The following is a 17,093-nucleotide window of genomic DNA, read 5'->3' as shown; positions in this document are numbered from 1 at the left end:
CACCCAGCCCCAACCCGCTGCTATGGGCAGGGCTGCCCCCCACCAGGTCTGTTTCCCCAAAGCCTTCTGTTATCCAGCTGAACAACCCCAACTCTCTGTCCTGGTTTTGACTGGTAAATTAATTTTGTTCCTAGTAGCTATTATGGTGGTGTGCTTTGGATTTAAAATGACAACATTATTGATAACACACCAATGTTTTAGTTGTTACTGAGCAGTGCTTACACCAGCTCAAGGACTTTTCAACTGTTCTTACTGCCCTGCCAGCAAGATGGCTGGGAGGTGACAGAAACAGGACAGCTGACCCAAAATGATCAAGGGAATGTTCCGTACCATATTGTTTGGTGCTCAGCAATGAGACTGGAAGAAGACGGTAGATGGAAGAGCTACTGCTACTCAAGGATTGGCTGAGCATCAGTCAGCTAGTAAGCAACAGCACTGTGCACCACTTGTTTTGTATATTCTTTTTATTAATAACAACACTAATATTACTTTCCCTTCCTTTTCTGTTCTATTACATTGTCTTTATCTCAACTGATGATTTTTACACTTTTTTTTTTTATTTTCATCCCCATCCAACGGAGGGAATGAGTGAACAGTTGTGCGGTGCTTACCTGCCTGCTGACTTAAACCACAGCACTCTTTCAGTCCATCTTCATAGGAAAGGTGCTCCAGCTCTCTGATAATCCTCATGGTTTCCTCTGCATCCAATCCAACAGGTCAGTGTCCTTCCTGTGCTGGGAGTCCCAGAGCTGAATGCAGTACTCCAGGTGGGGTCTCACGAGAGTAGAGTAGAAAGGAACAATCATCTCCCTCAACATGCTGGCCATGCTTCTTTTCATGCAGCCCACGATGCAGTTGGCTTTCTGGGTGGCAAGGGCACATTTCTAACTCATGCTGAGTTTTTCATCCACCAATACCCCCAAGTCCTCCTCAGGACTGCTCTCAGTCCTCTCATAGCTCAGCCTGTATTTGTGTTTGGAATTGCCCCAACCCAGGTGCAGGGCCTTCCACTTGACATTGTTGAACTTCACAAGGTTTGCACAGCCCTATTTCTCAAGCCTGTCTAGGCCCCTCTGGATGGCATCCCTTCCCTCCAGTGTGTCAACCGCACCACACAGATTAGAATCAGAATCATATCTCTTGTAATGTGAGTGCTGCATTTCTGTACTGATTTAGTTGCTTAAACACAGGTGTTTAGGGACATTTGAAATGCCCCAGGGATCCCACCTGGCTTCTAACTGCTGATCCAGAAGGACAAAAGTTTCCCACAGGAACTTTGCTAATGCTGCCAACCCTGCATGGATGTCACAGCTACTACAAGACATTTCCAATGACACAGCTTGCCTCTGTTTAGGCAACTGAATCCTGACACTTTGGAGCGCTCCTGCACAGCACCAAGTTTTCTGAGTTGGTGTTGTAATCAGCAAGTTAGAGTGGTGTTGCTTTTGGCTTTTCTACTTTTTCAGTCTTGAGATTTTCTTTATGCAAATCATCTTCAAGAAGCTACCAAAGAAAGGGTGTCAGTGGCCTTCAGAGGTAAAAAGAATTAATCTTTAAAATGAAGAAAAGTGCAAGTCCACAAAAATGTGATGTATGCTTTGTACATGATTATTTATGAAGGCCAGTATGAGAAAGAAATATGTAAATAGTTTGTCAGCGAGGAAAGAGGCTGTTTAAGAGACAGTTCCCCACCCTTAAGTAAAAGTTGGAAAAACACAGCTGATCTGTGTTAAAAGAGAGCAACAGCTCCATTTTACTGACAATTCTGAAAGCTTTTCTTGAACTTCTCTAGGAAAGCACAACAATGTAAATTTTAAATAAACAAACATACTCAGGATCTGAGGCAGATAATCCTAAAGGTTTCCTTAATTTTGTGTGCCATTAATTGGTGTATGAATTAAAACAGCAATATAAGTATATCTTCCAGATGTTTCATTCCTCAGTTTTAAATGATTCTTCTGAGGAGCAACTACTTCTATGAGAAAAGAAATTTCAGAAGGAGGAGTTCTGTATGACTTTGACTGAGCCAGTATGCCGCACTGGGCCAGTGGCTGATGTGGGCCACTCTCCATTGCAAGGAGGTGTAAAATGCCATTATAGATTTTTTACTTCAGCGGTGGAGGGTGTGACTGCATAGAAAGCCACAGGAGAAAAAGAAGGAAAAGACATGGGGTAACATGACAAGAACATGTGGAGCTGGAAGGGGTGGTGGGAGGAAAGATTTCCAAACAATAAAGAGGTAAAGCCAAAGGCATTACTCAATATTCAGCCTGCTCTGCAATGCTTAAAGCAGAGCAAGCTTCCCTCTCAGCACACTGCCGCACAATTGTGTCAAGAAAATGCTCTAATGAATTGAGTGCAGTGAAAGCAGACAAGGCTCATACATAGTAAAATGCACCTGTTGACAAGTACTGTACTCAGGACTATGAAAGTGCTGTATAGGGTAATAACTTTTCAGAAGCAAACTTAAAAATAATGGAAGTTTAATAATAGTAATCATGTCATTGTTAATAAAGGCTTTAGCATGTTTTAAATTGAAAGCTTAAATTCCCCAGCAGAGAACAAATGATTTGGCCAATTCTGCAAATACATCTTTAACTCAGTCTACTTCTACATTAGCAAGCAATTTGACACAAAGTGAAGATGGTACTCAATCCCCTACGTGTTATATGCAGCACAGTGGTTTTACCTTAGATGGGATTTAGTCGAGGCTACTAACCAGAACATTCCTATCACATCTGAATCTACCAAAAGGGCTCGTTGTTGCTTTGAGTGGTTGTATTCTTTAGAAACTGAAATATATTTCATGTCCCACTGGAACAGAGCAATAGGCTTAGGTATCTCTGAAATGAATCCCATTCTCGGGTACTGAAATCCCCCTGAGAACTGAAAGTTCTGGAACTGGAGGCAAGTAGCTGAGTATCTTTCAAAGCCATACTGCTGCCCTGTACCAGAACATACTTGTAAAAAACCCTTTTCTCCCTTATTTTGTTAATTATCTTAAACTCTGAGTACAATCTACTTTAGGTTGCAACTGATGTGGGGAATGAGACGTGCAGAATGATGTCCGTTCGCAATAGTTAATAGCACAATAGCACAATGTACTCAGGATAATGCTCGTGTTTCATTGCCTTGTGGGATGGGCATGACCACTTGGAGCTCTGGTCTTCTGCTGGTTACAGCCTAGTCTGCCTGTCTGTGTAAATAAAGGTGTGACAGTAAACTGACAGAAGGGAAAGCCATGAGGTGACAGACGCTCTGTTTGAGGGGCTGGGTGAGAAGCTGGCATGGAGCAAGGTCATTCTTGCTGGACTGATTTTGGTACTCGTTCATTTAGCCCTTCTTCCCCGTTCCTCTTTTCACTGTGAGAGAGAACAATAAATATGTAACACATACAAGCAGGGCAAGAGAAAATACTTTCTCTGATGAGAGCTGCTGATGTGCACAATAAAATTTTCACTGAAAACTATTAACTTTTCATTGTAAAATCAAACTTAGCCTCTGAAAAAAGGAATAAAAACAAGATTCTGGCAGTCACAGAGAAAATTTAAACACTCAAAATCTGTGAAAACCATAAAAAAATTAGTTCTCAGCAGAAAGAATTTGTTTTTTCAAAGATTTTTTTGTTATTGTTTTAAAAGGAAATCACATGTTCACAGAGTCTGGTTTTGTTCTGTGAAAACTCCCAGCTTTTCAAAGGGATGGAGGTGTGGGAAACAACAAAAAAAATATGTAATGTTATCTTATACAGTTTTGTGACTACATCAGATGCTTTTGCTATATATATATATATATATTTTTCCCCAGAGCTTAAGGAAATAATTTCCAAGTCATACTAAATATCAGGACTTATACTTGAACAGCCCCTTGCAAGGGCAACACATTTGTTTGCAATCCACTGCACTGACTGGAAATTTGGAGGGTAAATTTAAGCAAGATATATGCTTATGTCTGTTTCCATTTAAATGTAAAGATATATTTCTATGCTTGTTCTTACCCAGTACTGCAACGCTAAGTGGTTCTCCTGTCTACAACTGTCAGGAGTTATTTGATATATTGGGATATTTGTGATGTTTATCTTTAAAGAGTTGGATTCCAGTGCTCTCCCAGTTCTTCAAGCAGAGTCACTGCTTTGCAGGTGTTGCTGCTTCAGCAGATGCCAGGAAGCTGTATGCTTGTCAGGCACCATATGGAGACTCCCAGAAGCAGCAGAGCACTCTCAGCTTCTCAACTTTTATTGCCTTTCCAGAGTTTCAGGTCACTTAGCACCATGCAAAATCGAAAACTTCAGCTGATTTAACAATGGCCTCCATTTTTTTTTATTATTATTATTATTAATAATAGAGCCAAAAGAAGTAGCAACACATGTGCTAGCTCCAGTATTTCCATTTCCATTCCAGTCCAGCCCAGCTTCTGAGGATGTTAAGTACATGGCCTCTTTCAGACTTCAGAATTAAAAGGAGTATCTGAATAAAGCTTCATTTTATTTGAGAAGAGAAACAGTCTTTTGAAACTGTCTCAAATGTCATACTTGGCTGCCAGCACACTTTGGGAAAGACAGGTGAGAAGTGAGTCACATTCCTTCCATTATGCCTTTTGCCACAGCATCCAGCTTTATCATCTGGGCAATTACATGTCTCTGAAAAAAAAAAAAAAGCTCAAATACCATTGAAGTTTTTACATAAACCAAGACAGAAGAAAAAAGAAAGTTTGTTGAGTTTATTACCTTAAAATTTTCTCTCTCCTTCACTTTTGTAGGTCTAGAATAGTATTATTGTATTTAAGGAATGCAGCAGATATTTTGTGTCAGTGCATGGGGTCTGATTTTTTTTAGACCCCTGGATGGCTCTTAATGCACCACCATCTCAGTACAATAAAGTGAGAGAGGGAAGCAATTTCTGGGTTGGGTTGAAGGTAGTTTCAAGTACAAATAATTCTTTGAAATTTGTGAGCTACTTTCAGCTCTATTTTTGTATTTCCAAGAACCACATTTCCTCTTAATATTGAAAGCATAAAATGGACACAAAAAAAACCCTCCGTGTTGGAACATGCTTTAAACAATCTGGGCATATAGGACTCTCTCTTAATTGGTTACATCGGCGTCATATGTTAAGAGCTCAGGTACTGTAGTTAATAGATAATTGCTGAAATGGTGATAAACAACAGTGATCAAGAAATATTGCCTGGCATTTTGACAAATTTCATACATTGAATTCATATTTTTCTTCAAGTTTTACAGCGCTTTTAATAACTACGTAAATGATTACAGTCACTATGATCTAGTTGGTGGCAACCCTGCTCATGGAAGGGAGATTGGAACTAGGTGATCTTTAATGTCCCTTACAACCCAAACATTTCTATGATTCTGTGACTATATAGTCTCATGTAGAAAACATCAAAGTGTACTGCGTCTTGAGGAGTCTTACAGTTATACAATATTTCATGACCATGTTGATGTTAGAGAGAGCCTTTAATAGCCCCCAGGATCATTTGTACTGTTCTACTTCACATTTTGCAAGGGTTTTTTTTTTGTTTTTTTGTTTTTTTTAAATGTGCTAGGTCTCACTACCAAACTACGTGTAAGTATTTTCATAGCTCTATGTATGATTCAGTTAGCCTGGGCCTCATACTGTTTATGGTGTTCTGTGTCACAGAGGGGATTAAGAGGTTATTCGGAAGATGTTCATATAAGGGGAGCAGATATAGGACTGCTATATGCTGGTTGAACAACACTTGTATTGCATACCAGCTGTTCCGTAGGCTTTGCAAAGAGCTTATACCCATCTTAAACTACACCTAATCCCTCTTTTTATTTTTCCAGCTACGTCTCCAACTAGTGAAAATTGACAGGAACATCTCTGTACAATTGCTGGGGATCCAATCACTTGATCTGAGAAATATTAATACCTGTATAAGAAACTGATTCTTTAAGAGTTTGGGAATTAAATATAATAAACCCTGGGACACTGAAGTTAAGAACTGTTTTTATATTATTTCCTTGCGAAGTGACCTTACTGAGTAAAATACACCTGGTCCTCTTTCATCTTACTTTTGCTATTCCACTCTCCTCTAACAATTGCTATTTACCCATTATATATTACAGACTTCTTACAGAGGTAATAAGCTCCTGACTGGATTCCTTTTAATTACCGCCTTATAGCACCAGAAGACTCATCTTTTCTGGGGAAACCTTCTTCTCTAAAAAAAAAAAGAGTATATGGTGTGAAGTGCTGCTTTCATAGACCTATCTTTGAGCGTTGTTCCTGCTTCGCTAGCAAAACCAAGACCTTGAACTGGCAAACTGACTCTGCTACACACCAGTGCTGAGAGTTTAACATGAATCCAGTAGGATTGGTTATTATAGTTCTCATAGTAAAATTCAGTTGCTGAATGGTTGTATCCTATATTTTTCATTTAATTTGCAAGAGAAATAGTTTTAGAAGTTGTACGTATTCCAAGCATACGCTGTCTTCTCACAAACTCTTCTCTTGATCTATACCAGAAAAACCTGTTGTGCATAAAACCAAGGATATGAGAGGCTTATGGGAGGTTGGGGATATTTGGTTATTTTCATTTTGTTGGGTTTTAAATTCAATTGACACTTACTCAGTAAAGCAGTAGGGCCTGCCTTTTCTTGAATTGGGGATTTAAGAATGAATGTTCTTTTAGTCCACAGTCAGCTACATCTTCTCTGACTAAACTTTACCAAAGTGCTCTAAGTCCTTCCAAAACATCAGATGCTGGTTATGTAGGATTTCGTCCTGATTCTTGACAGATATTCTTGGTACAGTGTAATAATATCTCCAGGAATTTTCAAACCTCTACCTCCTGATGTCTGTCAACAAGTAGCCTGTGCACAAAAGCCCCTTGGCACGTGCAAACTCAGAACAAAATAGGGAGCTTGAATGCCTGAATTTCAGTCATGCCTGCTTATGCAGCTGCGTTCTTTCTGTCTGTAGACAATGCAGGGAAATTCTGGGGGAAAATAATGCTATAAAAGGAAAAAAAAATTCTCTGACACAGTCATTTGAAGGTGAGAATGAATGAGGACTAGCAGCAAGTCTACATTAGTCATGCCAAGTTGGATACAAAGAGAGAGTATTATATCACCAAAGCAGAGCACCACCATGTATCTGGCTAATAGACAGATAAGGGAAGAACAGGGGAAGTTCAAGATTTCCTGCCTTTTATCAGTACATAGGAGAAGACTGTTTCTTGTGCAATTAACTGAGTGAAGAATACTCTCTTGAGCACACCTACAATTTCAGCTTGAAACAAGCAGTCTTGAAAGAGAATCCTCTTAAAGAGAATTTGCTGAGAGGAGTTTGTATTAGCTCCCACTTGAATTGAAATCTATTCCACCTGCTATCTGGCAGAAAGGCAATGTGCATAATTAAAAGCAGACATTTCCAATACTCTGAGTACTGAGCAGGTTTTGAATACTGAGAGTAGAGAAGGGATCTACCTCATCTACGCACTGTTTCCACTCTTTAAGGACTCTGGAGAGATTAAATAGCAATATTTGGTTATTATTAATCCTTTTTACCATGGAAAGAGCATCTCGAATAATTTTTGGTGCCAAGAATCTGTTGTTTCAAGCAATTCACTAAGCAGGCTCAGACACCATGAGCCCTCCCTAGTTAAGCTTCTATAGTTTAATTTATTCCAGACAGGACCAGGAATGGCGGGAAAGTGAAAATTCAGTGTTTTGTTATTCAGTTTAGTGGGAATGAGAAACTGTTTTTCTTTTCAGATTCAGAAAAGAAGCTGATGGCTACAGAGTGAGCTCTTCTTAGGGAAAAGGTTTTATTGGTATCACACCCAAATTTGTATTTCAGGTAACTAATTCCGTAATACTTTTTCTTCAACAAAACCATGTAATTAGAAACTACAGATTTATAGTTATTTTACCTCAAATGCAGTATGCGTTTGCTTATAAATTATCTGCTCTGAATAACTGATAATGTTACTGAGCGGGGGAGACTAATGTATTCAAATATTTTTTTAATAGAATAAGTAGCAGCAATTAAAAGAAAATTAAAATATAATTGCCTGTCCACTTTAAGTTTTCCATACTAGGATATCCATTCAACAAGAATTATCTTTGGATCAGAAAAGGAAAAGCACTTTATACACTAAAACAAGCAAAATATTTGCAGAAATCATGCGTAAGATGGTGGCTTATTGGCCATACAGTAGAAGAATCTTTTTCTTCTAAGAATGTGAGAACTGATCACCAATAAAACTATTTTTTGTTAATAAACTTAATTAGCACCAGACAAAGTTATCTTTTCATTCTTTCTCATTACAAGCCAATCCTCAATGGAGATGTGGAATAGACAACCACTTCACTGCTCTCTGTGGCTTATTTTTATGGCAGTAAATTCATGTGAACATTTTTTGTTTAAGTATTCTCCTCTCACCCTAGAAACATTATATTTGCACTATTTTCCCCATATGAAAGAAATCCATGAATAATCTTCCACTTGGTTATTTGACTGCAAGTAATACTTTTCTGTCTTGCTTATTTTATCTGCAAACAATACCGTCTTTTTCTTAGAAGCTCTGTCTCTGAAATTCATAAACCATATGAATAAAACAGAATTGATTTTAAACAGTTATTCATAGGAGCATATGTACTTCCACATGAACAGGGTTGTCAAATCAGGCCAGAATCTTTCAGGTCACCACGGAAGGACGGATTATAGGACTGGAGATGGATAAATGCATGAACCTGTGAACCTTGTTGTATTATTGCTTTTATTTTGAATCTCCTTTCGTATTATAAGTTTACAAGGTATAAAGACACCCTACGAGAATTGCCAGACAGTGCTTTAATAAACATATATCCTGCCTGACCAACCCTTCTACACATGCATAAATCCAGTTCATTTCCTCTAGTATCTGATTTCAGCAGAGGTTGAAACCTGTCAAGGAACTAGCTAGCCCTCTGTACAACTAGGCCAAGAGAAATGAAACAGATTTGAGTTACTCTGTAAATGAGTAACTATAATTATACAGGTAATAATAATGGCTTAAATATGTGACGTATGAGAGTGAGACTGCCCTACTTCATCCTCTTTCTCTCCACCATCCTGGGTCACTTTCTTCTACAGCCTTATTTTTCTCCACACTGCCAACCTGGAAATCTCACATGCCCTAATACTATCCAAAAAGCAGAACAACTTTAAAACCTGCAGTGGTTCATTCCCTGCTCAAATACTAGGGATCTGTAAAAGAGTGGTCAACGACAATGAAAAGAAGAGTGTTTCTCCTGGCAATGTGGGACTGCACTGAGCACTGTAAACATTTGTAACATTTGTCTTCTGACCTCACTGCCACTGCTGCAATACTACTGGGCAGTCAAAAGCCAGAGCAACCTTTGGCAGCCCAGATGCTCTTTGACATGTCCAAACAAGAGTCGAGGTTTATGTATTCACACAAGTGGAGAGACTTCTTTTATGGTGTACTTTAAATGCCAGGACTTATTGCAAGAGTGTGCTATGTTTCTATGTATGTGAACATAGAACAGTAAATTAGTTGCCTGAATATGGGACTCAAAAATAGGTGACTGGCTAACAGAAGAGTTCCTTAGTTTTATGAGATCAATAAAACTTGTTGTTGTACAGAGCACTTGGCTTTCACTGGTAGCCTCTTACATCAGCTTTAATCAGGTTTCTCCTTGCATCCTGGTGTGGGAGGCAGTATTGTGAGTTTTTTCAACAGCTGTAACAGAAAGTCCAGCATGAGCCCAGACTTAACAGCCCATTGGAGTGAACAGGGCTCATGGATGTGCTTGAGTGCTTTGCTGAACCAGGGCCAGCATGGGTGACACGACTTCACCAAGGAGCCAGGCACTCAATCTCACTTGCTTTGAAGGCATTTTCACAGTATGAGGCATTCTTAACTTTCATGTTTGTTTTTTGTTTGTTTGGTTTTTTTAATCAAGAATATGCTATCCAAAATGAAAAAGTGTGATATCCTGTTGTATATGGAAAAGTTCATAAAGAACAGATAGTTCATAAAGTTCATAAGAACAGATGCTTCTAATGCAGAGGCATTAGAAAGGCATTTTGAAAACTGCAGTTAGAGACTCTTCATAGCTCTCTCCTTTTCTTGGATGATGAAGTTGTTGAGCACTGAGACCTGAAGTGGGAAGGCCCACTAACAAATTCCTTTCTTTATAAAGTAGAAACTGAAGGGGAATGTGATCCAGATCCTAACTTTGGCACATTCCACCACACACCTTGAGTCTGAGCTCAAAACCACCAAGGTCAGCTGGACGACTCCTTTGGAGCTCAGGGAATATTGTATCTGGTGCAGACTTGGAAAATGTCAAGGAGGCATTCCCAGTTCTGTTAAGGATGTGGGTTACTCTCATTAATCATGGCCTTAGAAACAGAAGATTGGAGCTACATTTAAATTAAAAATTTAGAGAAAACTGGAAAAGAAGGTCGGAACAAGCAATGGTCTTGTTTGAATTCCTACTGATTGGAAAAGGAGAAACATAACCCCCATTTTAAAGAAGAGGAAAAAAGAAGATCCAGGGAACTACAGGCCAGTCAGCCTCACCTCTGCCTGGCAAGATCATGGAGCAGATCCTCCTGAAGGCCCTACTAAGGCACATGAAAAATAGAGATGATGTGATTGGTGGTAATCAACATGGCTTCACCAAGGGCAAGTCATGCCTGACAAAGTTGGTGGCCTTTTATGATGGAGTTACAGCATCAGTGGATAAAGGAAGAGCAATTGACGTCATCTACCTGGACTTGTGCAAAGTGCTTGACACTGTTCTGCATGACATCTGGTCACTAAATTGGAGAAAAATTGATTTGATAGGTGGGCCATTTGCTGGATAAAGAATTGGCTTGCTGGTTGTACTCAGAGAGTTGCAGTCAACGGCTCAATGTCCAAGTGGAGACCGGTGACGAGTGGCATTCCTCAGGGATAGGTGTTAGGACCGGTGTTATTTAACATCTTTGTGGACGACATGAACAGTGGGATTGAGTGCACCCTCAGGAATTTTGCAGATGACACCATGCTGAGTGGTGCAGTTGACATGCTAGAAGGAAGGGATGCTATCTAGTAGGACCTGGTCGGGTTTGATAAGTGGGCCCATGCCAACCTCATGAAGTTCAGCAAGGCCAAGTGCAAGTGCCTGCACCTGGATCAGTCCAATCCCAAGCACAGATACAAGTTGGACAGAGAATGGCTTGAGAGCAGCCCTGAGGAGAAGGATTTGGGGGTGTCAGTTGATAAAAGATTCAACACAAGCTGGCAATGTGCGCTTGCAGCCCAGAAGGTCTACTGTATCCTGGGTTGCATTAAGAAAAGCATGACCAGCGGGTCGAGGGAGGTGATTCTGCCCATCTACTCTGCTATTATAAGGCCCCACATGCAGTACTGGACATGGAAGGACATGGAGCTGTTGATGTGGGTCCAGAGGGCCAGAAAGATGATCAGAGGGCTGGAGCAACTCCCCTGCAAGGATAGACTGAGAGAGCTGGAGATTTTCAGGTTGGAGAACAGAAGGCTCTGGGGGGAACTTATAGCAGCCTTCCAGCTCCTGAAGGAGGCCTACAGGAAAGATGGGGAGGGACTTTTTATAAGGGCACGTAGCAACAGGACAAGAGGAAATGGTTTTAAACAGGAAGAACGTAGATTTTAACTAGATAATAGGAAGAAATTCTTTACTGTGAGGGTGGTGAAACACTGGAACAGGTTGCCCAGCAAGGTTGCGAATGCCCTTTTCCTGGAAGAACTCAAGACCAGGCTGGATGGGGCTTTGAGCAACCTGGACTGGAGGGAGCTGTCCCTGACTATAGCAGGGGAGTTGTAACTACATGATCTTAAAGGTCCTTTCCAACTAAAATCATTCTATGATTCTCATTTTTCACATCACCAAAATGTAAAGGAGGGCCTAAGATGAAGAAAGATTTAGTGATAGCTTCCTTCTAACTTTAAAAATGGTATTATACCTTTATATTTTGTTTTTAAAACCAAAACTAAAATGAGAACAGGGGGAATAGATCCTTACAGATAGCACTCATATTATGATCATGGTCTCTCAGACAGCTAGCGCAATGGGTGCCTCCATTGCCCCTTCTTCCTGTAGGATGGATCCCCTCTAGTTTCTGTACAAAAACGGAAAACCAGAATAAAGTTCTGAACAGGCAGACCATACATCGATGGTACTGTAATTGGGTTTGAGTTGATAGGTAGGAAGATGAATTTATTTACTGCATTATAAAATAAAGCATGGTTCAAGATGGAATGTGACAAATTGCACTCCTTTTTACCAAGGGTAAAACTTACATTTTTAGGTATGTGAAAATTCTCCTTTTTAATATTATAGGACCATTTAAATTACCCTATTTAGCTGGATAAAAACTGTTTTAGCTGAAACGCTAGCTTAGGTGAGTCAGTAAATATTTGTATGACTAACATCAGCAAAGGAAAAATTATGCAGGGCAAGTTTGCTTTTGTTTGGGCAAACAGAATGATAAAAATAAAATTGTGTCACGTAAAATTAATGCTTAGTGAAATCTTACTTTTTCAAATACTGCTATTAGGCAAAGCTGTATATTTGTCTGCAAATTCCTAATATCAAATGCGTGAAATAATATAACTTTTTTCAACAGCATACAATAATATCAGTAGATTCAAGATGCACATGTTTTTAGACATGTACTTTCATAAGTAAGAAAACCTGTGCTTGAAATTTGTTCAGTACCAAGGAGTTCTTTTGTTCCAAGACTTGAGAACAAAGCGCGGTAGAGATGCAGGAAAAGATAAAATATGCTAACTGAGGTCTTCCAAAAGAACTAAAAAGACTGTCCTTTTCACAGGTTTTCCAAAGTCATCTCTGATTTGGAACAATAAATGCACATTGCTGGAATTTTCCAAGGTATACCGTTCCAAAGTATTGCTGGATGTATTCCTAAATTATTTGGGATTTTAGAAGACAACACAGCCATTTCTCAGTGACTTTCAATGGCATTTAGAATTTCCAGAAAGGCCTCAGGCACTTATTTGGAATGTGAGCATGGAAACCTGTGAAAAAGGTTTTGTTGTAATTTCCCAAAAGCTGTCATATACATAAATTGCAGGCACTCCAACTCCCACTTACTGCAAATTTGGACACTTCCGGAGGTTGGATGATCTTCTGCCGTAGTCAACATATCCTGAATAAGTCCAAGAACTAAAACAAAAGAAAAGACAATTGGAGTTCTGGAAGATTCCTCATTTCTCCCAGCTTCAAGGCCCAGAATGTCCAGCCAGGATGTCTAGATGACACTCTGCTGGTCTACCTGCTCATTTCTTTGTCTGTGCTTTGATCACCCATGAATCTACAGGACAGAAGATCAAAAATCTGACTCCATATACAGCAAAAAATCATAAGACAAGGCCCAGAGCAGCATGATGTACCTGAGGGGCCTACCAGAGGTAAACAATGAGGCCAGACAATCATTAGAGGCATCAATATTGCCTCTCATTGCTGCGCACCGAGGCTGTACCTGTGGTGCAGCAGGGCCTGCACAGCACCTGCTGTGGCCAGGACTGCAGCCTAGCCTTCTCCAGTTCCATGGGCCTGCCAGCAGGTTTGAGAGGAAATGAACTTACAGTAATGGAAGTTACAGTGTTCCCAGGTCAGCCTGATGTATCTATCCTTGGCTGCTTGCTGAGGTGACTTCCTATCCCTATTAAAATGAAAGCAGCTTCACTGTTGGCCTCACCTTGGCTCTGGGAGTTTGTTTCTCCAGGCCAGACTTCCCTTTTGAGTCTGGCCACAATGCCTGATGTTAAAATACCAGCCTTTTTCAGCTGCCTAGCTTGAAAAGCAGAGTAATGTGAGTGTCCCTGTGGTGCAGTGCCACGCTACAAGTGACCGCGAGAGTCCCAGATGCTGTGACAAGGACTCTGTGACTGGTGCCAGTCCCTATATAAATAATTTCACCTGCTATTAGCCTGATTTCATATTTATCTACTAAATCTGTGTAGCTTCCTGCTGTGACGATTTGGTGGCCAGAGGAGTAGAGAAACTGGCAACAAAAAAGCATTGCAGTGGTGGGATATAAAAAGCTGGCTTTTGAAAATGCATGTTTACCAAGCGCAGTACTAAAACCATAATGTCTATGGATTTTTAAGTGTATTCAAGAGGCAATGCATATTTCAAGAACACAGTGCTGCGGGCATTCAGCTTGGAGAGTTCTCCAGTTTCCAGACCAAAAGCTGCAGTGTATTAAGCCTATTGAAGCAAAAATTTGCCTTGCCAGGTACCAAATATGTATTTATTTTTCATTGAGGAATTCCTATTGGTTTAATGCTAAACAAGAACAATCCCCACTCTTCAAAAAAAAAAAAAAAAGCAGAAGACAACCACCAGCACTTTCATTATTATGTAAAGGCTTTTTGTTTGTCTCATTTTATTACAGTTAGTTTCAGTCCCAACAAGAAGTAAGTCCTATCTTCACAAAATCACAGAATCACAGAATTGCGGGGGTTGAAAGAGACCTCTGGAGATCAAGTCCAACCCCATTGTTAAAGCAGTTCCCTACAGCAGGTCGCACAGGTAGACATCCAGACAGGTCTTGAATATCTCCAGAGAAAGAAACCCCACAGTCTCTCTGGGCAATGTGTTCCACTGCTCCATTGCTCTGACTGTAAAGAAGTTCTTCCTTGTGTTTGTATAGATCTTCCTGTATTCCACTTTCTGCCATTTCTCCTTGTTCTATTGCTGCCCGTCCCCACTGACTTGACTCAGGGCATTGTCTTGCCCCTGCTCCCTCCCCAGTCCCTTGGTAGAGAGAGGAGTTGAGCTGGTAGCAGCCATCAGCCTTTCCCTGCAGGACATGGCTGAAGGCAAACAGCCTCGTGGGCACTGGAAGGAGGTGGCCAAGCCTCCTGGCCAGGGCAGCAGGAGGCCACATTACTGGAGCTGCTCAAGCAGAGGACTCTGTGTGTCTGTGACAGAGACAAACGGGAACCCAGAGGCAGCACCTGTTAGCAGCATTTTAACAATTCTGGATGGAGGTAGGAGAGATGGAAAGGGCAGTGTAGCAAATGCACTTGAAAGGTCACAGAGGTTTCCCAGGCTTTTGAGGCGTTTCCTTCCTTTCTTCAGTGGAGGCAGTCAGAAGAAAAAGAGGAGGAAAAGCAAATACAGGTTGAACATTCACAGTCACTAGATACTGTTAATAATCATTAAGCAGTCACCTGAGTCAGGAAAATACCAGCTGTCTCAGCCTCTGATTAAAATGCTACCTAGCATTCTTTTGGAGTACACCCTATTTACAGAACATAGGATTCATTATTTTTGGTTTTGGTTTTGCACGTTTTTCAAAGGTATAGGCTGTATCAACATAATGTAATAGATGTAGATATCCATAGGTCTCACTTATCAGAAAAAAAAATAGAAAGAAAAAAAAACAGAGGAGTTAATCAGTGCAGTTATTTAACCAAAACAGCATTTTCATAATCATTCAGCAAACTTCGTATAGAATGACTTCCCACTAGCACTTTCGTCCTGCTCCTGTAAAAGTGTGTTGAAAAAAAAATAAAGGAAAATGACAGCTTTAAATTCCATCTTAGTAAGGTAAGTAGACTGCCAACAACAAGGAATTTTACCTGGAGTATCTTTCTGAGCCTCAAACAAAACAAAGGCTATCTTATCTCCCCATCAGTTTACATGCTGTAATCCAGAAGGCTTCCATGCTTTGTTTTGTTTGAAGAAGTGAAAAAGATTTTACAGGAATTTCCCTTATTTTAAAATGACCTAATTAGTCTCAAAGTTTGGATAGATTTCAAAAAAAAAAAAATAGACAACAACAACAAAAGTGCAGTGAGACATAGCCATTCTTTGCTTTGTTTACCCATCTGTTTCTCTGTACTGGGACTAAAGGGGGAATGTGGCAGAACTATTTAATGCAAATGGTACTGAGAATATGGAACAAGTTACCATTGTTGGGAGTTAGTGAGGAGCATACATGTGTTCAAATTACTGGAGATTTGTTACTGTGGCAAGGAGGATTGAGGGATGAAAACACAAGACCATGGGATTCAGCTAATCTAAACAAAGGATTTGTTACCATATTTTGGAGTGGATGTCTTTTTCCTGAAAAGATTTCACTTCCAATTCAGGTGCAAACTTGTCTGCAGAGGCTGAGAGCCAAGAGTCTTTGATACTGCTGCTGGGTGTGACACGTGACTTCAGGCAAGGGGGAGTTGGTATTTTCTTGGATTTTTTTTTTTTGTTGCTTTCTCATCTGATGCAAGACAGACTTTTCTTATCTGTAAAGTGTGCATACTAGGAAAACAGTCTCATGAGCTTCAGTTGAGGACTGGATTTTGTCCAGATGTGAGTGGGTACAAAGGAAAAGAATGATGGGCTGGGAGTGGGGTTGGTTAGGGAGCTGCTTGAGCTTCCCAAGGGAGCCTGCTGGATGCAAGGAGCCACTCTGAAGCTGAGTGTAGACTAAGCATCAGTTCTGTAGAAAAAAAACTTGCACAAGAGGAAGAGTTATGCTACATGCATAGCAGAAAGTAGAGAAACACATACTCCCTTACATGTTTTTCTTCTGAGGTAAAATTCCTCTGACATCCATGGAGGCAACATGCCTCTGTATCACCTGATGACTGAGGTTTACCTACAAGGCATCTTCTCAACCCAGATGACTGAAAAAGCTTTGATATTAGCTCAAGCACAAAACTGAGCTAACATGTCTGCAGAACTCCTAAATTTGAGTTGGCATATGTCCAAGAAGCTTAGAGCAGAAGAAAAGGAGCCTCAGGTCTGTCTGTAATGTCCGTATAGATGGATTCTCAGATAGGATGCTCTGAAGTGTTGCCTCTTGTGGTTACAGCTAGCATGTGGGTGGCTGAGTTCTCTGAATCACACATTGTAAAAACAGCAGTTTGACAGTTCCATTTACAATATAGATAGTTTTGGTTTTAGTATGAAAACCCTTCTTTTTGGAATTCCCCAGGTCTGAGGAAAGGATTGGAAATCTGATTCAGAACTTGAAAGGAATTCATGTCTTTCCCACAACATTTTCTACTGGGAAACATTACTAACTTTTACTATAAGAGCTATT

General features: G+C 40.2%; 1 long non-coding RNA gene across 1 annotated transcript; it reads right to left on the bottom strand.

The window, feature by feature from the left end:
* On the bottom strand, positions 4,413–13,877 carry LOC110393390. The gene is made up of 3 exons (XR_002434990.1): positions 13,311–13,877; positions 13,130–13,201; positions 4,413–4,639 (listed from the first exon to the last, which is right to left on the bottom strand). It is a non-coding gene; the product is annotated as an uncharacterized LOC110393390 (long non-coding RNA).

This window comes from Numida meleagris, chromosome 1 (genome assembly GCF_002078875.1).
Source record: "Numida meleagris isolate 19003 breed g44 Domestic line chromosome 1, NumMel1.0, whole genome shotgun sequence".
NCBI classification, from domain to species: domain Eukaryota; kingdom Metazoa; phylum Chordata; class Aves; order Galliformes; family Numididae; genus Numida; species Numida meleagris.
Note: the sequence above shows the minus strand (reverse complement) of the source record. Positions and strands in the feature narration are given on the sequence as shown.